The sequence below is a fragment of the Peromyscus eremicus genome, chromosome 1 (assembly GCF_949786415.1).
Source record: "Peromyscus eremicus chromosome 1, PerEre_H2_v1, whole genome shotgun sequence".
In the NCBI taxonomy this organism is placed as follows: Eukaryota; Metazoa; Chordata; class Mammalia; order Rodentia; family Cricetidae; genus Peromyscus; species Peromyscus eremicus.
Window position 1 is genome coordinate 139,332,267 of NC_081416.1, and position 21,311 is coordinate 139,353,577.

Here is a 21,311-nt window from a genome sequence, read left to right on the forward strand (position 1 = left end):
AGCCATGCTTGAGGGTGAGGGCAGGGCAGGAGTGGTGAGAGAGCAGATGTGATCTGATGTTCCCATTGAGACGAGCCAGGCCCAGCCATCCATCCCAGAGCCAGTTGCCTGCTTCCCACTGTAATGTTGGCATGTGCTTTGATGTCTTCACAGTGTGGCATTGCGTGGCCTGCACGGCCATAGTGCGGAGAGAATGGCCCAGCATCCTTTGCCCAGGGCTGATGGCACCTGAGTGGGCCTCGAGGGAAGTTGCTTGGTGTTGGTGACCTGCAGGAGAAGGCCTGGGGCCCAAGGTAAGCCTCCCATGCATTGTCCCAGGTGCTCAGGATCCTGGGGTCTTGGTGGTGCTGCGAGGACTTACCATCCCTGCATCCCGGGCCTGTCAGCACCTGTAGCAGACTCAGGGCCTCAAGTTGCTTCCCATTTCCATGCAGGGACCCGTTGCAACCTGCCAAAGGACGGGGCATGTCTTGGTATTTCTCGCACTCCCCAACACCCACCCTGTCCTGAGTGCCCTGAAAATCCCTGTGCAAGGGCACTCCAGCGTGCTTGGATCGATGATGATTTCCAGTCAAACATTCCTTGGAAAAGCTGAACAAAATGAGTGAAAACTCAGTACCGCCGCTCTCATCGAAACTGAGGTCCTGCACCTTGGCTCACCCAAGTCCTCTGGGAGTCAGACACAGGCCTGAGAACCGCTGCGCTGCTCCTGCCCCCCTCCAGCAGTAGCCAGACTCTCTTCCCATGGGCTTGATCTCTGCCCCACTCTGCTCGCCATCACGGGCATGGGGAATAGAGAATACTTGGGGTTTGCTGGCAAGCAAGCGGCCATCCCCACTCTCCCAAGCCAGACTGACAGCTAGACATGGGACCTTGGACCTTGGGCTCTCTTGTAGGCACTCTAGAAATATGCTAGCTTCGCACACTCACAAGAAACAGGCGTGCTGACCTGGGTAGAAATCTGCACACTGGAGGCCTGTGGTGGAGTAGGTTGACCAGGGGACACTAAGGTCAGACTGCTGGCCTCCTGGTGGAGGAGACAGGTGTGAGAGTGCTTTTCTCTCACCCATGGTAGTGGAGGGCCCGTCTTGGCTCAAGCCAATCTCAAAGCTAGGAAAGACACCTGTTTTGTTGAGTGGTCTTCACCAGGGTGTGATTCTTCCAGGAAGGCCTGTTTGGAGGCCGGCTAGGGATCCCATGTAGGAATTGTACCCTGGGCCCCAGGCTGTAGATCAAGACTGGCTTGAGAGCTCTGCTCATGGGCAGTGGAGGGTGCCAAAGCGACTTTGGCTTGCAAGGGTGCGTTTCTGGTCATTGGAAGCCATGTGTGTTGCAACTTGTCTTGGGACGTGCCAGGCTCTCTGGCTTGCCCTTGGCATCCCACAGAAGTTAGCTTGTGTTGATGCAGTGTTCAACTTGGCTTGCAGTCAAAATTTCAAGTACCCTTGAACATGGGCTTTCCCATGAAGACAGACTGACAGAGAGTGGCATCAATCCAGAGACAGAAGCAGAGACAAAGACAGAGACAGAGAGAGAAACCAGGAGTAAGAGAAAGAGACATGGGCAAAGAAAGAGAGTGAGAGAGGAGGTCTGGTGGACCCAGAAGGCCTGCCATGTCCTGTGGTGAAGGCCTCAGAGGAGACTATAAGCAGTTTGAGCTCGGTCCCGCAGCATTCCTAGCAGGAGAAGGATGCAGATTTCGGGTAGCTTTGCCCACCTGGTTGTCAGAGATGTTGAGATGGGAGGAGGGAAGCTTGGTTTGGCTAGTGAGCATGGCCAGAGCTGCGTCCTAAGACTTGAGCTTGAGCCAGCAAGGTGAGCTTGCCCTGGTTTGTGAACCCCGTGCACAGTGTTAGAGGGTTGAGGTCCTCAGAGCTGGCCATGGTTTTTGTTTTGGTTTTTTTTTTTTTTTTGGTTTTTTTTTTCTCGGGAAGAGTCTGCTTGCTTGCCTGCAGTGCAGTTCCTTGATGTGTTGGCCGGGCGGAACCTGGTGTTTTGATTGCAGAGAGGGGCCAAGGTGATGTGAAAGGGCACGGAGGGAGGGAGCCAGGGCAAGGACAGGCTCTGAGACCCTGGTGAAAACCTGTCACCACTATGGCAAGCCATGCTGGAGGGTGAGGGCAGGGCAGGAGTGGTGAGAGAGCAGATGTGATCTGATGTTCCCATTGAGACGAGCCAGGCCCAGCCATCCATCCCAGAGCCAGTTGCTCGCTTCCCACTGTAATGTTGGCATGTGCTTTGATGTCTTCACAGTGTGACATTGCGTGGCCTGCACGGCCATAGTGCGGAGAGAATGGCCCATCATCCTTTGCACAGGGCTGATGGCACCTGAGTGGGCCTCGAGGGAAGTTGCTTGGTGTTGGTGACCTGCAGGAGAAGGCCTGGGGCCCAAGGTAAGCCTCCCATGCATTGTCCCAGGTGCTCAGGATCCTGGGGTCTTGGTGGTGCTGCGAGGACTTACCATCCCTGCATCCCGCGCCTGTCAGCACCTGTAGCAGACTTAGGGCCTCAAGTTGCTTCCCATTTCCATGCAGGGAACCGTTGCAACCTGCCAAAGGACGGGGCATGTCTTGGTATTTCTCGCACTCCCCAACACCCACCCTGTCCTGAGTGCCCTGAAAATCCCTGTGCAAGGGCACTCCAGCGTGCTTGGATCGATGATGATTTCCAGTCAAACATTCCTTGGAAAAGCTGAACAAAATGAGTGAAAACTCAGTACCGCCGCTCTCATCGAAACTGAGGTCCTGCACCTTGGCTCACCCAAGTCCTCTGGGAGTCAGACACAGGCCTGAGAACCGCTGCGCTGCTCCTGCCCCCTCCAGCAGTAGCCAGACTCTCTTCCCATGGTCTTGATCTCTGCCCCACTCTGCTCGCCATCACGGGCATGGGGAAAAGAGAATACTTGGGGTTTGCTGGCAAGCAAGCAGCCATCCCCACTCTCCCAAGCCAGACTGACAGCTAGACATGGGACCTTGGACCTTGGGCTCTCTTGTAGGCACTCTAGAAATATGCTAGCTTCGGACACCCACAAGAAACAGGCGTGCTGACCTGGGTAGAAATCTGCACAATGGAGGCCTGTGGTGGAGTAGGTTGACCAGGGGACACTAAGCTCAGACTGCTGGCCACCTAGTGGAGGAGACAGGTGTGAGAGTGCTTTTCTCTCACCCATGGTAGTGGAGGGCCCGTCTTGGCTCAAGCCAATCTCAAAGCTAGGAAAGACACCTGTTTTGTTGAGTGGTCTTCACCAGGGTGTGATTCTTCCAGGAAGGCCTGTTTGGAGGCCGGCTATGGATCCCATGTAGGAATTGTACCCTGGGCCCCAGGCTGTAGATCAAGACTGGCTTGAGAGCTCTGCTCATGGGCAGTGGAGGGTGCCAAAGCGACTTTGGCTTGCAAGGGTGCGTTTCTGGTCATTGGAAGCCATGTGTGTTGCAACTTGTCTTGGGACGTGCCAGGCTCTCTGGCTTGCCCTTGGCGTCCCACAGAAGTTAGCTTGTGTTGATGCAGTGTTCAACTTGGCTTGTAAGTCAAAATTTCCAGTACCCTTGAACATGGGCTTTCCCATGAAGACAGACTGACAGAGAGTGGCATCAATCCAGAGACAGAAGCAGAGACAAAGACAGAGACAGAGAGAGAAACCAGGAGTAAGAGAAAGAGACATGGGCAAAGAAAGAGAGTGAGAGAGGAGGTCTGGTGGACCCAGAAGGCCTGCCATGTCCTGTGGTGAAGGCCTCAGAGGAGACTTTAAGCAGTTTGAGCTCGGTCCCTCAGCATTCCTAGCAGGAGAAGGATGCAGATTTCGGGTAGCTTTGCCCACCTGGTTGTCAGAGATGTTGAGAAGGGAGGAGGGAGGCTTGGATTGGCTAGTGAGCATGGCCAGAGCTGCGTCCTAAGATTTGAGCTTGAGCCAGCAAGGTGAGCTTGCCCTGGTTTGTGAACCCCGTGCACAGTGTTAGAGGGTTGAGGTCCTCAGAGCTGGCCATGGTTTTTGTTTTTGTTTTTTTTTTTTTGTTTTGTTTTTTTTCTCGGGAGGAGTCTGCTTGCTTGCCTGCAGTGCAGTTCCTTGATGTGTTGGCCGGGCCGAACCTGGTGGTTTGATTGCAGAGAGGGGCCAAGGTGAATTGAAAGGGCACAAAAAGAGGGAGCCAGGGCAAGGACAGGCTCTGAGACCCTGGTGAAAAGCTGTCAACGCTGTGGCAAGCCATGCTTGAGGGTGAGGGCAGGGCAGGAGTGGTGAGAGAGCAGATGTGATCTGATGTTCCCATTGAGACGAGCCAGGCCCAGCCATCCATCCCAGAGCCAGTTGCCTGCTTCCCACTGTAATGTTGGCATGTGCTTTGATGTCTTCACAGTGTGGCATTGCGTGGCCTGCACGGCCATAGTGCGGAGAGAATGGCCCAGCATCCTTTGCCCAGGGCTGATGGCACCTGAGTGGGCCTCGAGGGAAGTTGCTTGGTGTTGGTGACCTGCAGGAGAAGGCCTGGGGCCCAAGGTAAGCCTCCCATGCATTGTCCCAGGTGCTCAGGATCCTGGGGTCTTGGTGGTGCTGCGAGGACTTACCATCCCTGCATCCCGGGCCTGTCAGCACCTGTAGCAGACTCAGGGCCTCAAGTTGCTTCCCATTTCCATGCAGGGACCCGTTGCAACCTGCCAAAGGACGGGGCATGTCTTGGTATTTCTCGCACTCCCCAACACCCACCCTGTCCTGAATGCCCTGAAAATCCCTGTGCAAGGGCACTCCAGCGTGCTTGGATCGATGATGATTTCCAGTCAAACATTCCTTGGAAAAGCTGAACAAAATGAGTGAAAACTCAGTACCGCCGCTCTCATCGAAACTGAGGTCCTGCACCTTGGCTCACCCAAGTCCTCTGGGAGTCAGACACAGGCCTGAGAACCGCTGCGCTGCTCCTGCCCCCTCCAGCAGTAGCCAGACTCTCTTCCCATGGGCTTGATCTCTGCCCCACTCTGCTCGCCATCACGGGCATGGGGAATAGAGAATACTTGGGGTTTGCTGGCAAGCAAGCGGCCATCCCCACTCTCCCAAGCCAGACTGACAGCTAGACATGGGACCTTGGACCTTGGGCTCTCTTGTAGGCACTCTAGAAATATGCTAGCTTCGCACACTCACAAGAAACAGGCGTGCTGACCTGGGTAGAAATCTGCACACTGGAGGCCTGTGGTGGAGTAGGTTGACCAGGGGACACTAAGGTCAGACTGCTGGCCTCCTGGTGGAGGAGACAGGTGTGAGAGTGCTTTTCTCTCACCCATGGTAGTGGAGGGCCCGTCTTGGCTCAAGCCAATCTCAAAGCTAGGAAAGACACCTGTTTTGTTGAGTGGTCTTCACCAGGGTGTGATTCTTCCAGGAAGGCCTGTTTGGAGGCCGGCTAGGGATCCCATGTAGGAATTGTACCCTGGGCCCCAGGCTGTAGATCAAGACTGGCTTGAGAGCTCTGCTCATGGGCAGTGGAGGGTGCCAAAGCGACTTTGGCTTGCAAGGGTGCGTTTCTGGTCATTGGAAGCCATGTGTGTTGCAACTTGTCTTGGGACGTGCCAGGCTCTCTGGCTTGCCCTTGGCGTCCCACAGAAGTTAGCTTGTGTTGATGCAGTGTTCAACTTGGCTTGCAGTCAAAATTTCCAGTACCCTTGAACATGGGCTTTCCCATGAAGACAGACTGACAGAGAGTGGCATCAATCCAGAGACAGAAGCAGAGACAAAGACAGAGACAGAGAGAGAAACCAGGAGTAAGAGAAAGAGACATGGGCAAAGAAAGAGAGTGAGAGAGGAGGTCTGGTGGACCCAGAAGGCCTGCCATGTCCTGTGGTGAAGGCCTCAGAGGAGACTTTAAGCAGTTTGAGCTCGGTCCCTCAGCATTCCTAGCAGGAAAAGGATGCAGATTTCGGGTAGCTTTGCCCACCTGGTTGTCAGAGTTGTTGAGATGGGAAGAGAGAGGCTTGGTTTGGCTAGTGAGCATGGCCAGAGCTGCGTCCTAAGACTTGAGCTTGAGCCAGCAAGGTGAGCTTGCCCTGGTTTGTGAACCCCGTGCACAGTGTTAGAGGGTTGAGGTCCTCAGAGCTGGCCATGGTTTTTGTTTTGGTTTTTTTTTTTTTTTTTTTTTTTGTTTTTTTTTTTCTCGGGAAGAGTCTGCTTGCTTGCCTGCAGTGCAGTTCCTTGATGTGTTGGCCGGGCCGAACCTGGTGGTTTGATTGCAGAGAGGGGCCAAGGTGATGTGAAAGGGCACGGAGGGAGGGAGCCAGGGCAAGGACAGGCTCTGAGACCCTGGTGAAAACCTGTCACCACTATGGCAAGCCATGCTGGAGGGTGAGGGCAAGGCAGGAGTGGTGAGAGAGCAGATGTGATCTGATGTTCCCATTGAGACGAGCCAGGCCCAGCCATCCATCCCAGAGCCAGTTGCTCGCTTCCCACTGTAATGTTGGCATGTGCTTTGATGTCTTCACAGTGTGACATTGCGTGGCCTGCACGGCCATAGTGCGGAGAGAATGGCCCAGCATCCTTTGCACAGGGCTGATGGCACCTGAGTGGGCCGCGAGGGAAGTTGCTTGGTGTTGGTGACCTGCAGGAGAAGGCCTGGGGCCCAAGGTAAGCCTCCCATGCATTGTCCCAGGTGCTCAGGATCCTGGGGTCTTGGTGGTGCTGCGAGGACTTACCATCCCTGCATCCCGCGCCTGTCAGCACCTGTAGCAGACTTAGGGCCTCAAGTTGCTTCCCATTTCCATGCAGGGAACCGTTGCAACCTGCCAAAGGACGGGGCATGTCTTGGTATTTCTCGCACTCCCCAACACCCACCCTGTCCTGAGTGCCCTGAAAATCCCTGTGCAAGGGCACTCCAGCGTGCTTGGATCGATGATGATTTCCAGTCAAACATTCCTTGGAAAAGCTGAACAAAATGAGTGAAAACTCAGTACCGCCGCTCTCATCGAAACTGAGGTCCTGCACCTTGGCTCACCCAAGTCCTCTGGGAGTCAGACACAGGCCTGAGAACCGCTGCGCTGCTCCTGCCCCCTCCAGCAGTAGCCAGACTCTCTTCCCATGGTCTTGATCTCTGCCCCACTCTGCTCACCATCACGGGCATGGGGAAAAGAGAATACTTGGGGTTTGCTGGCAAGCAAGCAGCCATCCCCACTCTCCCAAGCCAGACTGACAGCTAGACATGGGACCTTGGACCTTGGGCTCTCTTGTAGGCACTCTAGAAATATGCTAGCTTCGGACACCCACAAGAAACAGGCGTGCTGACCTGGGTAGAAATCTGCACAATGGAGGCCTGTGGTGGAGTAGGTTGACCAGGGGACACTAAGCTCAGACTGCTGGCCACCTAGTGGAGGAGACAGGTGTGAGAGTGCTTTTCTCTCACCCATGGTAGTGGAGGGCCCGTCTTGGCTCAAGCCAATCTCAAAGCTAGGAAAGACACCTGTTTTGTTGAGTGGTCTTCACCAGGGTGTGATTCTTCCAGGAAGGCCTGTTTGGAGGCCGGCTAGGGATCCCATGTAGGAATTGTACCCTGGGCCCCAGGCTGTAGATCAAGACTGGCTTGAGAGCTCTGCTCATGGGCAGTGGAGGGTGCCAAAGCGACTTTGGCTTGCAAGGGTGCGTTTCTGGTCATTGGAAGCCATGTGTGTTGCAACTTGTCTTGGGACGTGCCAGGCTCTCTGGCTTGCCCTTGGCGTCCCACAGAAGTTAGCTTGTGTTGATGCAGTGTTCAACTTGGCTTGTAAGTCAAAATTTCCAGTACCCTTGAACATGGGCTTTCCCATGAAGACAGACTGACAGAGAGTGGCATCAATCCAGAGACAGAAGCAGAGACAAAGACAGAGACAGAGAGAGAAACCAGGAGTAAGAGAAAGAGACATGGGCAAAGAAAGAGAGTGAGAGAGGAGGTCTGGTGGACCCAGAAGGCCTGCCATGTCCTGTGGTGAAGGCCTCAGAGGAGACTTTAAGCAGTTTGAGCTCGGTCCCTCAGCATTCCTAGCAGGAGAAGGATGCAGATTTCGGGTAGCTTTGCCCACCTGGTTGTCAGAGATGTTGAGAAGGGAGGAGGGAGGCTTGGTTTGGCTAGTGAGCATGGCCAGAGCTGCGTCCTAAGATTTGAGCTTGAGCCAGCAAGGTGAGCTTGCCCTGGTTTGTGAACCCCGTGCACAGTGTTAGAGGGTTGAGGTCCTCAGAGCTGGCCATGGTTTTTGTTTTTGTTTTTTTTTTTTTGTTTTTTTTTTTTTTCTCGGGAGGAGTCTGCTTGCTTGCCTGCAGTGCAGTTCCTTGATGTGTTGGCCGGGCCGAACCTGGTGGTTTGATTGCAGAGAGGGGCCAAGGTGATGTGAAAGGGCACAAAAAGAGGGAGCCAGGGCAAGGACAGGCTCTGAGACCCTGGTGAAAAGCTGTCAACGCTGTGGCAAGCCATGCTTGAGGGTGAGGGCAGGGCAGGAGTGGTGAGAGAGCAGATGTGATCTGATGTTCCCATTGAGACGAGCCAGGCCCAGCCATCCATCCCAGAGCCAGTTGCCTGCTTCCCACTGTAATGTTGGCATGTGCTTTGATGTCTTCACAGTGTGGCATTGCGTGGCCTGCACGGCCATAGTGCGGAGAGAATGGCCCAGCATCCTTTGCCCAGGGCTGATGGCACCTGAGTGGGCCTCGAGGGAAGTTGCTTGGTGTTGGTGACCTGCAGGAGAAGGCCTGGGGCCCAAGGTAAGCCTCCCATGCATTGTCCCAGGTGCTCAGGATCCTGGGGTCTTGGTGGTGCTGCGAGGACTTACCATCCCTGCATCCCGGGCCTGTCAGCACCTGTAGCAGACTCAGGGCCTCAAGTTGCTTCCCATTTCCATGCAGGGACCCGTTGCAACCTGCCAAAGGACGGGGCATGTCTTGGTATTTCTCGCACTCCCCAACACCCACCCTGTCCTGAATGCCCTGAAAATCCCTGTGCAAGGGCACTCCAGCGTGCTTGGATCGATGATGATTTCCAGTCAAACATTCCTTGGAAAAGCTGAACAAAATGAGTGAAAACTCAGTACCGCCGCTCTCATCGAAACTGAGGTCCTGCACCTTGGCTCACCCAAGTCCTCTGGGAGTCAGACACAGGCCTGAGAACCGCTGCGCTGCTCCTGCCCCCCTCCAGCAGTAGCCAGACTCTCTTCCCATGGGCTTGATCTCTGCCCCACTCTGCTCGCCATCACGGGCATGGGGAATAGAGAATACTTGGGGTTTGCTGGCAAGCAAGCGGCCATCCCCACTCTCCCAAGCCAGACTGACAGCTAGACATGGGACCTTGGACCTTGGGCTCTCTTGTAGGCACTCTAGAAATATGCTAGCTTCGCACACTCACAAGAAACAGGCGTGCTGACCTGGGTAGAAATCTGCACACTGGAGGCCTGTGGTGGAGTAGGTTGACCAGGGGACACTAAGGTCAGACTGCTGGCCTCCTGGTGGAGGAGACAGGTGTGAGAGTGCTTTTCTCTCACCCATGGTAGTGGAGGGCCCGTCTTGGCTCAAGCCAATCTCAAAGCTAGGAAAGACACCTGTTTTGTTGAGTGGTCTTCACCAGGGTGTGATTCTTCCAGGAAGGCCTGTTTGGAGGCCGGCTAGGGATCCCATGTAGGAATTGTACCCTGGGCCCCAGGCTGTAGATCAAGACTGGCTTGAGAGCTCTGCTCATGGGCAGTGGAGGGTGCCAAAGCGACTTTGGCTTGCAAGGGTGCGTTTCTGGTCATTGGAAGCCATGTGTGTTGCAACTTGTCTTGGGACGTGCCAGGCTCTCTGGCTTGCCCTTGGCATCCCACAGAAGTTAGCTTGTGTTGATGCAGTGTTCAACTTGGCTTGCAGTCAAAATTTCCAGTACCCTTGAACATGGGCTTTCCCATGAAGACAGACTGACAGAGAGTGGCATCAATCCAGAGACAGAAGCAGAGACAAAGACAGAGACAGAGAGAGAAACCAGGAGTAAGAGAAAGAGACATGGGCAAAGAAAGAGAGTGAGAGAGGAGGTCTGGTGGACCCAGAAGGCCTGCCATGTCCTGTGGTGAAGGCCTCAGAGGAGACTATAAGCAGTTTGAGCTCGGTCCCGCAGCATTCCTAGCAGGAGAAGGATGCAGATTTCGGGTAGCTTTGCCCACCTGGTTGTCAGAGATGTTGAGATGGGAGGAGGGAAGCTTGGTTTGGCTAGTGAGCATGGCCAGAGCTGCGTCCTAAGACTTGAGCTTGAGCCAGCAAGGTGAGCTTGCCCTGGTTTGTGAACCCCGTGCACAGTGTTAGAGGGTTGAGGTCCTCAGAGCTGGCCATGGTTTTTGTTTTTGTTTTTTTTTTTTTTTTGGTTTTTTTTTTCTCGGGAAGAGTCTGCTTGCTTGCCTGCAGTGCAGTTCCTTGATGTGTTGGCCGGGCGGAACCTGGTGTTTTGATTGCAGAGAGGGGCCAAGGTGATGTGAAAGGGCACGGAGGGAGGGAGCCAGGGCAAGGACAGGCTCTGAGACCCTGGTGAAAACCTGTCACCACTATGGCAAGCCATGCTGGAGGGTGAGGGCAGGGCAGGAGTGGTGAGAGAGCAGATGTGATCTGATGTTCCCATTGAGACGAGCCAGGCCCAGCCATCCATCCCAGAGCCAGTTGCTCGCTTCCCACTGTAATGTTGGCATGTGCTTTGATGTCTTCACAGTGTGACATTGCGTGGCCTGCACGGCCATAGTGCGGAGAGAATGGCCCATCATCCTTTGCACAGGGCTGATGGCACCTGAGTGGGCCTCGAGGGAAGTTGCTTGGTGTTGGTGACCTGCAGGAGAAGGCCTGGGGCCCAAGGTAAGCCTCCCATGCATTGTCCCAGGTGCTCAGGATCCTGGGGTCTTGGTGGTGCTGCGAGGACTTACCATCCCTGCATCCCGCGCCTGTCAGCACCTGTAGCAGACTTAGGGCCTCAAGTTGCTTCCCATTTCCATGCAGGGAACCGTTGCAACCTGCCAAAGGACGGGGCATGTCTTGGTATTTCTCGCACTCCCCAACACCCACCCTGTCCTGAGTGCCCTGAAAATCCCTGTGCAAGGGCACTCCAGCGTGCTTGGATCGATGATGATTTCCAGTCAAACATTCCTTGGAAAAGCTGAACAAAATGAGTGAAAACTCAGTACCGCCGCTCTCATCGAAACTGAGGTCCTGCACCTTGGCTCACCCAAGTCCTCTGGGAGTCAGACACAGGCCTGAGAACCGCTGCGCTGCTCCTGCCCCCTCCAGCAGTAGCCAGACTCTCTTCCCATGGTCTTGATCTCTGCCCCACTCTGCTCGCCATCACGGGCATGGGGAAAAGAGAATACTTGGGGTTTGCTGGCAAGCAAGCAGCCATCCCCACTCTCCCAAGCCAGACTGACAGCTAGACATGGGACCTTGGACCTTGGGCTCTCTTGTAGGCACTCTAGAAATATGCTAGCTTCGCACACTCACAAGAAACAGGCGTGCTGACCTGGGTAGAAATCTGCACAATGGAGGCCTGTGGTGGAGTAGGTTGACCAGGGGACACTAAGCTCAGACTGCTGGCCACCTAGTGGAGGAGACAGGTGTGAGAGTGCTTTTCTCTCACCCATGGTAGTGGAGGGCCCGTCTTGGCTCAAGCCAATCTCAAAGCTAGGAAAGACACCTGTTTTGTTGAGTGGTCTTCACCAGGGTGTGATTCTTCCAGGAAGGCCTGTTTGGAGGCCGGCTATGGATCCCATGTAGGAATTGTACCCTGGGCCCCAGGCTGTAGATCAAGACTGGCTTGAGAGCTCTGCTCATGGGCAGTGGAGGGTGCCAAAGCGACTTTGGCTTGCAAGGGTGCGTTTCTGGTCATTGGAAGCCATGTGTGTTGCAACTTGTCTTGGGACGTGCCAGGCTCTCTGGCTTGCCCTTGGCGTCCCACAGAAGTTAGCTTGTGTTGATGCAGTGTTCAACTTGGCTTGTAAGTCAAAATTTCCAGTACCCTTGAACATGGGCTTTCCCATGAAGACAGACTGACAGAGAGTGGCATCAATCCAGAGACAGAAGCAGAGACAAAGACAGAGACAGAGAGAGAAACCAGGAGTAAGAGAAAGAGACATGGGCAAAGAAAGAGAGTGAGAGAGGAGGTCTGGTGGACCCAGAAGGCCTGCCATGTCCTGTGGTGAAGGCCTCAGAGGAGACTTTAAGCAGTTTGAGCTCGGTCCCTCAGCATTCCTAGCAGGAGAAGGATGCAGATTTCGGGTAGCTTTGCCCACCTGGTTGTCAGAGATGTTGAGAAGGGAGGAGGGAGGCTTGGATTGGCTAGTGAGCATGGCCAGAGCTGCGTCCTAAGATTTGAGCTTGAGCCAGCAAGGTGAGCTTGCCCTGGTTTGTGAACCCCGTGCACAGTGTTAGAGGGTTGAGGTCCTCAGAGCTGGCCATGGTTTTTGTTTTTGTATTTTTTTTTTTGTTTTTTTTTTTTTCTCGGGAGGAGTCTGCTTGCTTGCCTGCAGTGCAGTTCCTTGATGTGTTGGCCGGGCCGAACCTGGTGGTTTGATTGCAGAGAGGGGCCAAGGTGAATTGAAAGGGCACAAAAAGAGGGAGCCAGGGCAAGGACAGGCTCTGAGACCCTGGTGAAAAGCTGTCAACGCTGTGGCAAGCCATGCTTGAGGGTGAGGGCAGGGCAGGAGTGGTGAGAGAGCAGATGTGATCTGATGTTCCCATTGAGACGAGCGGGGCCCAGCCATCCATCCCAGAGCCAGTTGCCTGCTTCCCACTGTAATGTTGGCATGTGCTTTGATGTCTTCACAGTGTGGCATTGCGTGGCCTGCACGGCCATAGTGCGGAGAGAATGGCCCAGCATCCTTTGCCCAGGGCTGATGGCACCTGAGTGGGCCTCGAGGGAAGTTGCTTGGTGTTGGTGACCTGCAGGAGAAGGCCTGGGGCCCAAGGTAAGCCTCCCATGCATTGTCCCAGGTGCTCAGGATCCTGGGGTCTTGGTGGTGCTGCGAGGACTTACCATCCCTGCATCCCGGGCCTGTCAGCACCTGTAGCAGACTCAGGGCCTCAAGTTGCTTCCCATTTCCATGCAGGGACCCGTTGCAACCTGCCAAAGGACGGGGCATGTCTTGGTATTTCTCGCACTCCCCAACACCCACCCTGTCCTGAATGCCCTGAAAATCCCTGTGCAAGGGCACTCCAGCGTGCTTGGATCGATGATGATTTCCAGTCAAACATTCCTTGGAAAAGCTGAACAAAATGAGTGAAAACTCAGTACCGCCGCTCTCATCGAAACTGAGGTCCTGCACCTTGGCTCACCCAAGTCCTCTGGGAGTCAGACACAGGCCTGAGAACCGCTGCGCTGCTCCTGCCCCCCTCCAGCAGTAGCCAGACTCTCTTCCCATGGGCTTGATCTCTGCCCCACTCTGCTCGCCATCACGGGCATGGGGAATAGAGAATACTTGGGGTTTGCTGGCAAGCAAGCAGCCATCCCCACTCTCCCAAGCCAGACTGACAGCTAGACATGGGACCTTGGACCTTGTGCTCTCTTGTAGGCACTCTAGAAATATGCTAGCTTCGCACACTCACAAGAAACAGGCGTGCTGACCTGGGTAGAAATCTGCACACTGGAGGCCTGTGGTGGAGTAGGTTGACCAGGGGACACTAAGGTCAGACTGCTGGCCTCCTGGTGGAGGAGACAGGTGTGAGAGTGCTTTTCTCTCACCCATGGTAGTGGAGGGCCCGTCTTGGCTCAAGCCAATCTCAAAGCTAGGAAAGACACCTGTTTTGTTGAGTGGTCTTCACCAGGGTGTGATTCTTCCAGGAAGGCCTGTTTGGAGGCCGGCTAGGGATCCCATGTAGGAATTGTACCCTGGGCCCCAGGCTGTAGATCAAGACTGGCTTGAGAGCTCTGCTCATGGGCAGTGGAGGGTGCCAAAGCGACTTTGGCTTGCAAGGGTGCGTTTCTGGTCATTGGAAGCCATGTGTGTTGCAACTTGTCTTGGGACGTGCCAGGCTCTCTGGCTTGCCCTTGGCGTCCCACAGAAGTTAGCTTGTGTTGATGCAGTGTTCAACTTGGCTTGCAGTCAAAATTTCCAGTACCCTTGAACATGGGCTTTCCCATGAAGACAGACTGACAGAGAGTGGCATCAATCCAGAGACAGAAGCAGAGACAAAGACAGAGACAGAGAGAGAAACCAGGAGTAAGAGAAAGAGACATGGGCAAAGAAAGAGAGTGAGAGAGGAGGTCTGGTGGACCCAGAAGGCCTGCCATGTCCTGTGGTGAAGGCCTCAGAGGAGACTTTAAGCAGTTTGAGCTCGGTCCCTCAGCATTCCTAGCAGGAGAAGGATGCAGATTTCGGGTAGCTTTGCCCACCTGGTTGTCAGAGATGTTGAGATGGGAAGAGAGAGGCTTGGTTTGGCTAGTGAGCATGGCCAGAGCTGCGTCCTAAGACTTGAGCTTGAGCCAGCAAGGTGAGCTTGCCCTGGTTTGTGAACCCCGTGCACAGTGTTAGAGGGTTGAGGTCCTCAGAGCTGGCCATGGTTTTTGTTTTTGTTTTTTTTTTTTTGTTTTTTTTTTTTTCTCGGGAGGAGTCTGCTTGCTTGCCTGCAGTGCAGTTCCTTGATGTGTTGGCCGGGCCGAACCTGGTGGTTTGATTGCAGAGAGGGGCCAAGGTGATGTGAAAGGGCACAAAAAGAGGGAGCCAGGGCAAGGACAGGCTCTGAGACCCTGGTGAAAAGCTGTCAACGCTGTGGCAAGCCATGCTTGAGGGTGAGGGCAGGGCAGGAGTGGTGAGAGAGCAGATGTGATCTGATGTTCCCATTGAGACGAGCCAGGCCCAGCCATCCATCCCAGAGCCAGTTGCCTGCTTCCCACTGTAATGTTGGCATGTGCTTTGATGTCTTCACAGTGTGGCATTGCGTGGCCTGCACGGCCATAGTGCGGAGAGAATGGCCCAGCATCCTTTGCCCAGGGCTGATGGCACCTGAGTGGGCCTCGAGGGAAGTTGCTTGGTGTTGGTGACCTGCAGGAGAAGGCCTGGGGCCCAAGGTAAGCCTCCCATGCATTGTCCCAGGTGCTCAGGATCCTGGGGTCTTGGTGGTGCTGCGAGGACTTACCATCCCTGCATCCCGGGCCTGTCAGCACCTGTAGCAGACTCAGGGCCTCAAGTTGCTTCCCATTTCCATGCAGGGACCCGTTGCAACCTGCCAAAGGACGGGGCATGTCTTGGTATTTCTCGCACTCCCCAACACCCACCCTGTCCTGAATGCCCTGAAAATCCCTGTGCAAGGGCACTCCAGCGTGCTTGGATCGATGATGATTTCCAGTCAAACATTCCTTGGAAAAGCTGAACAAAATGAGTGAAAACTCAGTACCGCCGCTCTCATCGAAACTGAGGTCCTGCACCTTGGCTCACCCAAGTCCTCTGGGAGTCAGACACAGGCCTGAGAACCGCTGCGCTGCTCCTGCCCCCCTCCAGCAGTAGCCAGACTCTCTTCCCATGGGCTTGATCTCTGCCCCACTCTGCTCGCCATCACGGGCATGGGGAATAGAGAATACTTGGGGTTTGCTGGCAAGCAAGCGGCCATCCCCACTCTCCCAAGCCAGACTGACAGCTAGACATGGGACCTTGGACCTTGGGCTCTCTTGTAGGCACTCTAGAAATATGCTAGCTTCGCACACTCACAAGAAACAGGCGTGCTGACCTGGGTAGAAATCTGCACACTGGAGGCCTGTGGTGGAGTAGGTTGACCAGGGGACACTAAGGTCAGACTGCTGGCCTCCTGGTGGAGGAGACAGGTGTGAGAGTGCTTTTCTCTCACCCATGGTAGTGGAGGGCCCGTCTTGGCTCAAGCCAATCTCAAAGCTAGGAAAGACACCTGTTTTGTTGAGTGGTCTTCACCAGGGTGTGATTCTTCCAGGAAGGCCTGTTTGGAGGCCGGCTAGGGATCCCATGTAGGAATTGTACCCTGGGCCCCAGGCTGTAGATCAAGACTGGCTTGAGAGCTCTGCTCATGGGCAGTGGAGGGTGCCAAAGCGACTTTGGCTTGCAAGGGTGCGTTTCTGGTCATTGGAAGCCATGTGTGTTGCAACTTGTCTTGGGACGTGCCAGGCTCTCTGGCTTGCCCTTGGCATCCCACAGAAGTTAGCTTGTGTTGATGCAGTGTTCAACTTGGCTTGCAGTCAAAATTTCCAGTACCCTTGAACATGGGCTTTCCCATGAAGACAGACTGACAGAGAGTGGCATCAATCCAGAGACAGAAGCAGAGACAAAGACAGAGACAGAGAGAGAAACCAGGAGTAAGAGAAAGAGACATGGGCAAAGAAAGAGAGTGAGAGAGGAGGTCTGGTGGACCCAGAAGGCCTGCCATGTCCTGTGGTGAAGGCCTCAGAGGAGACTATAAGCAGTTTGAGCTCGGTCCCGCAGCATTCCTAGCAGGAGAAGGATGCAGATTTCGGGTAGCTTTGCCCACCTGGTTGTCAGAGATGTTGAGATGGGAGGAGGGAAGCTTGGTTTGGCTAGTGAGCATGGCCAGAGCTGCGTCCTAAGACTTGAGCTTGAGCCAGCAAGGTGAGCTTGCCCTGGTTTGTGAACCCCGTGCACAGTGTTAGAGGGTTGAGGTCCTCAGAGCTGGCCATGGTTTTTGTTTTGGTTTTTTTTTTTTTTTTGTTTTTTTTTTTTCTCGGGAAGAGTCTGCTTGCTTGCCTGCAGTGCAGTTCCTTGATGTGTTGGCCGGGCGGAACCTGGTGTTTTGATTGCAGAGAGGGGCCAAGGTGATGTGAAAGGGCACGGAGGGAGGGAGCCAGGGCAAGGACAGGCTCTGAGACCCTGGTGAAAACCTGTCACCACTATGGCAAGCCATGCTGGAGGGTGAGGGCAGGGCAGGAGTGGTGAGAGAGCAGATGTGATCTGATGTTCCCATTGAGACGAGCCAGGCCCAGCCATCCATCCCAGAGCCAGTTGCTCGCTTCCCACTGTAATGTTGGCATGTGCTTTGATGTCTTCACAGTGTGACATTGCGTGGCCTGCACGGCCATAGTGCGGAGAGAATGGCCCAGCATCCTTTGCACAGGGCTGATGGCACCTGAGTGGGCCTCGAGGGAAGTTGCTTGGTGTTGGTGACCTGCAGGAGAAGGCCTGGGGCCCAAGGTAAGCCTCCCATGCATTGTCCCAGGTGCTCAGGATCCTGGGGTCTTGGTGGTGCTGCGAGGACTTACCATCCCTGCATCCCGCGCCTGTCAGCACCTGTAGCAGACTTAGGGCCTCAAGTTGCTTCCCATTTCCATGCAGGGAACCGTTGCAACCTGCCAAAGGACGGGGCATGTCTTGGTATTTCTCGCACTCCCCAACACCCACCCTGTCCTGAGTGCCCTGAAAATCCCTGTGCAAGGGCACTCCAGCGTGCTTGGATCGATGATGATTTCCAGTCAAACATTCCTTGGAAAAGCTGAACAAAATGAGTGAAAACTCAGTACCGCCGCTCTCATCGAAACTGAGGTCCTGCACCTTGGCTCACCCAAGTCCTCTGGGAGTCAGACACAGGCCTGAGAACCGCTGCGCTGCTCCTGCCCCCTCCAGCAGTAGCCAGACTCTCTTCCCATGGTCTTGATCTCTGCCCCACTCTGCTCGCCATCACGGGCATGGGGAAAAGAGAATACTTGGGGTTTGCTGGCAAGCAAGCAGCCATCCCCACTCTCCCAAGCCAGACTGACAGCTAGACATGGGACCTTGGACCTTGGGCTCTCTTGTAGGCACTCTAGAAATATGCTAGCTTCGGACACCCACAAGAAACAGGCGTGCTGACCTGGGTAGAAATCTGCACAATGGAGGCCTGTGGTGGAGTAGGTTGACCAGGGGACACTAAGCTCAGACTGCTGGCCACCTAGTGGAGGAGACAGGTGTGAGAGTGCTTTTCTCTCACCCATGGTAGTGGAGGGCCCGTCTTGGCTCAAGCCAATCTCAAAGCTAGGAAAGACACCTGTTTTGTTGAGTGGTCTTCACCAGGGTGTGATTCTTCCAGGAAGGCCTGTTTGGAGGCCGGCTAGGGATCCCATGTAGGAATTGTACCCTGGGCCCCAGGCTGTAGATCAAGACTGGCTTGAGAGCTCTGTTCATGGGCAGTGGAGGGTGCCAAAGTGACTTTGGCTTGCAAGGGTGCGTTTCTGGTCATTGGAAGCCATGTGTGTTGCAACTTGTCTTGGGACGTGCCAGGCTCTCTGGCTTGCCCTTGGCGTCCCACAGAAGTTAGCTTGTGTTGATGCAGTGTTCAACTTGGCTTGCAGTCAAAATTTCCAGTACCCTTGAACATGGGCTTTCCCATGAAGACAGACTGACAGAGAGTGGCATCAATCCAGAGACAGAAGCAGAGACAAAGACAGAGACAGAGAGAGAAACCAGGAGTAAGAGAAAGAGACATGGGCAAAGAAAGAGAGTGAGAGAGGAGGTCTGGTGGACCCAGAAGGCCTGCCATGTCCTGTGGTGAAGGCCTCAGAGGAGACTTTAAGCAGTTTGAGCTCGGTCCCTCAGCATTCCTAGCAGGAGAAGGATGCAGATTTCGGGTAGCTTTGCCCACCTGGTTGTCAGAGATGTTGAGATGGGAAGAGAGAGGCTTGGTTTGGCTAGTGAGCATGGCCAGAGCTGCGTCCTAAGACTTGAGCTTGAGCCAGCAAGGTGAGCTTGCCCTGGTTTGTGAACCCCGTGCACAGTGTTAGAGGGTTGAGGTCCTCAGAGCTGGCCATGGTTTTTGTTTTTGTTTTTTTTTTTTTGTTTTTTTTTTTTTCTCGGGAGGAGTCTGCTTGCTTGCCTGCAGTGCAGTTCCTTGATGTGTTGGCCGGGCCGAACCTGGTGGTTTGATTGCAGAGAGGGGCCAAGGTGATGTGAAAGGGCACAAAAAGAGGGAGCCAGGGCAAGGACAGGCTCTGAGACCCTGGTGAAAAGCTGTCAACGCTGTGGCAAGCCATGCTTGAGGGTGAGGGCAGGGCAGGAGTGGTGAGAGAGCAGATGTGATCTGATGTTCCCATTGAGACGAGCCAGGCCCAGCCATCCATCCCAGAGCCAGTTGCCTGCTTCCCACTGTAATGTTGGCATGTGCTTTGATGTCTTCACAGTGTGGCATTGCGTGGCCTGCACGGCCATAGTGCGGAGAGAATGGCCCAGCATCCTTTGCCCAGGGCTGATGGCACCTGAGTGGGCCTCGAGGGAAGTTGCTTGGTGTTGGTGACCTGCAGGAGAAGGCCTGGGGCCCAAGGTAAGCCTCCCATGCATTGTCCCAGGTGCTCAGGATCCTGGGGTCTTGGTGGTGCTGCGAGGACTTACCATCCCTGCATCCCGGGCCTGTCAGCACCTGTAGCAGACTCAGGGCCTCAAGTTGCTTCCCATTTCCATGCAGGGACCCGTTGCAACCTGCCAAAGGACGGGGCATGTCTTGGTATTTCTCGCACTCCCCAACACCCACCCTGTCCTGAATGCCCTGAAAATCCCTGTGCAAGGGCACTCCAGCGTGCTTGGATCGATGATGATTTCAGTCAAACATTCCTTGGAAAAGCTGAACAAAATGAGTGAAAACTCAGTACCGCCGCTCTCATCGAAACTGAGGTCCTGCACCTTGGCTCACCCAAGTCCTCTGGGAGTCAGACACAGGCCTGAGAACCGCTGCGCTGCTCCTGCCCCCCTCCAGCAGTAGCCAGACTCTCTTCCCATGGGCTTGATCTCTGCCCCACTCTGCTCGCCATCACGGGCATGGGGAATAGAGAATACTTGGGGTTTGCTGGCAAGCAAGCGGCCATCCCCACTCTCCCAAGCCAGACTGACAGCTAGACATGGGACCTTGGACCTTGGCTCTCTTGTAGGCACTCTAGAAATATGCTAGCTTCGCACACTCACAAGAAACAGGCGTGCTGACCTGGGTAGAAATCTGCACACTGGAGGCCTGTGGTGGAGTAGGTTGACCAGGGGACACTAAGGTCAGACTGCTGGCCTCCTGGTGGAGGAGACAGGTGTGAGAGTGCTTTTCTCTCACCCATGGTAGTGGAGGGCCCGTCTTGGCTCAAGCCAATCTCAAAGCTAGGAAAGACACCTGTTTTGTTGAGTGGTCTTCACCAGGGTGTGATTCTTCCAGGAAGGCCTGTTTGGAGGCCGGCTAGGGATCCCATGTAGGAATTGTACCCTGGGCCCCAGGCTGTAGATCAAGACTGGCTTGAGAGCTCTGCTCATGGGCAGTGGAGGGTGCCAAAGCGACTTTGGCTTGCAAGGGTGCGTTTCTGGTCATTGGAAGCCATGTGTGTTGCAACTTGTCTTGGGACGTGCCAGGCTCTCTGGCTTGCCCTTGGCATCCCACAGAAGTTAGCTTGTGTTGATGCAGTGTTCAACTTGGCTTGCAGTCAAAATTTCCAGTACCCTTGAACATGGGCTTTCCCATGAAGACAGACTGACAGAGAGTGGCATCAATCCAGAGACAGAAGCAGAGACAAAGACAGAGACAGAGAGAGAAACCAGGAGTAAGAGAAAGAGACATGGGCAAAGAAAGAGAGTGAGAGAGGAGGTCTGGTGGGACCCAGAAGGCCTGCCATGTCCTGTGGTGAAGGCCTCAGAGGAGACTATAAGCAGTTTGAGCTCGGTCCCGCAGCATTCCTAGCAGGAGAAGGATGCAGATTTCGGGTAGCTTTGCCCACCTGGTTGTCAGAGATGTTGAGATGGGAGGAGGGAAGCTTGGTTTGGCTAGTGAGCATGGCCAGAGCTGCGTCCTAAGACTTGAGCTTGAGCCAGCAAGGTGAGCTTGCCCTGGTTTGTGAACCCCGTGCACAGTGTTAGAGGGTTGAGGTCCTCAGAGCTGGCCATGGTTTTTTGTTTTGGTTTTTTTTTTTTTGTTTTGTTTTTTTTTTTTCTCGGGAAGAGTCTGCTTGCTTGCCTGCAGTGCAGTTCCTTGATGTGTTGGCCGGGCGGAACCTGGTGTTTTGATTGCAGAGAGGGGCCAAGGTGATGTGAAAGGGCACGGAGGGAGGAGCCAGGGCAAGGACAGGCTCTGAGACCCTGGTGAAAACCTGTCACCACTATGGCAAGCCATGCGGAGGGTGAGGGCAGGGCAGGAGTGGTGAGAGAGCAGATGTGATCTGATGTTCCCATTGAGACGAGCCAGGCCCAGCCATCCATCCCAGAGCCAGTTGCTCGCTTCCCACTGTAATGTTGGGCATGTGCCTTTGATGTCTTCACAGTGTGACATTGCCGTGGCCTGCACGGCCATAGTGCGGAGAGAATGGCCCAGCATCCTTTGCACAAGGGCTGATGGCACCTGAGTGGGCCTCGAGGGAAGTTGCTTGGTGTTGGTGACCTGCAGGAGAAGGCCTGGGGCCCAAGGTAAGCCTCCC

At 54.6% G+C, this 21,311-nt stretch overlaps 10 non-coding genes across 10 annotated transcripts; all 10 read left to right on the top strand.

The window, feature by feature from the left end:
• The first annotated feature begins 551 nt into the window (after positions 1-551).
• LOC131903102 (small nucleolar RNA SNORD116) lies at positions 552-645 on the top strand. The gene has a single exon (XR_009377359.1). It is a non-coding gene; the product is annotated as a small nucleolar RNA SNORD116 (small nucleolar RNA).
• A 2,006-nt stretch (positions 646-2,651) lies between these two features.
• On the top strand, positions 2,652-2,745 carry LOC131903103 (small nucleolar RNA SNORD116). Its single transcript, XR_009377360.1, has one exon. It is a non-coding gene; the product is annotated as a small nucleolar RNA SNORD116 (small nucleolar RNA).
• A 2,005-nt stretch (positions 2,746-4,750) lies between these two features.
• Positions 4,751-4,844, top strand: LOC131903104 (small nucleolar RNA SNORD116). Its single transcript, XR_009377361.1, has one exon. It is a non-coding gene; the product is annotated as a small nucleolar RNA SNORD116 (small nucleolar RNA).
• Positions 4,845-6,856: 2,012 nt separating this feature from the next.
• LOC131903105 (small nucleolar RNA SNORD116) lies at positions 6,857-6,950 on the top strand. The gene has a single exon (XR_009377362.1). It is a non-coding gene; the product is annotated as a small nucleolar RNA SNORD116 (small nucleolar RNA).
• A 2,006-nt stretch (positions 6,951-8,956) lies between these two features.
• On the top strand, positions 8,957-9,050 carry LOC131903107 (small nucleolar RNA SNORD116). Its single transcript, XR_009377364.1, has one exon. It is a non-coding gene; the product is annotated as a small nucleolar RNA SNORD116 (small nucleolar RNA).
• A 2,006-nt stretch (positions 9,051-11,056) lies between these two features.
• On the top strand, positions 11,057-11,150 carry LOC131903109 (small nucleolar RNA SNORD116). Its single transcript, XR_009377365.1, has one exon. It is a non-coding gene; the product is annotated as a small nucleolar RNA SNORD116 (small nucleolar RNA).
• A 2,005-nt stretch (positions 11,151-13,155) lies between these two features.
• LOC131903110 (small nucleolar RNA SNORD116) lies at positions 13,156-13,249 on the top strand. Its single transcript, XR_009377366.1, has one exon. It is a non-coding gene; the product is annotated as a small nucleolar RNA SNORD116 (small nucleolar RNA).
• Positions 13,250-15,254: 2,005 nt separating this feature from the next.
• On the top strand, positions 15,255-15,348 carry LOC131903111 (small nucleolar RNA SNORD116). The gene has a single exon (XR_009377367.1). It is a non-coding gene; the product is annotated as a small nucleolar RNA SNORD116 (small nucleolar RNA).
• Positions 15,349-17,355: 2,007 nt separating this feature from the next.
• Positions 17,356-17,449, top strand: LOC131903112 (small nucleolar RNA SNORD116). The gene has a single exon (XR_009377368.1). It is a non-coding gene; the product is annotated as a small nucleolar RNA SNORD116 (small nucleolar RNA).
• A 2,004-nt stretch (positions 17,450-19,453) lies between these two features.
• LOC131903174 (small nucleolar RNA SNORD116) lies at positions 19,454-19,546 on the top strand. The gene has a single exon (XR_009377425.1). It is a non-coding gene; the product is annotated as a small nucleolar RNA SNORD116 (small nucleolar RNA).
• Positions 19,547-21,311: the final 1,765 nt, after the last annotated feature.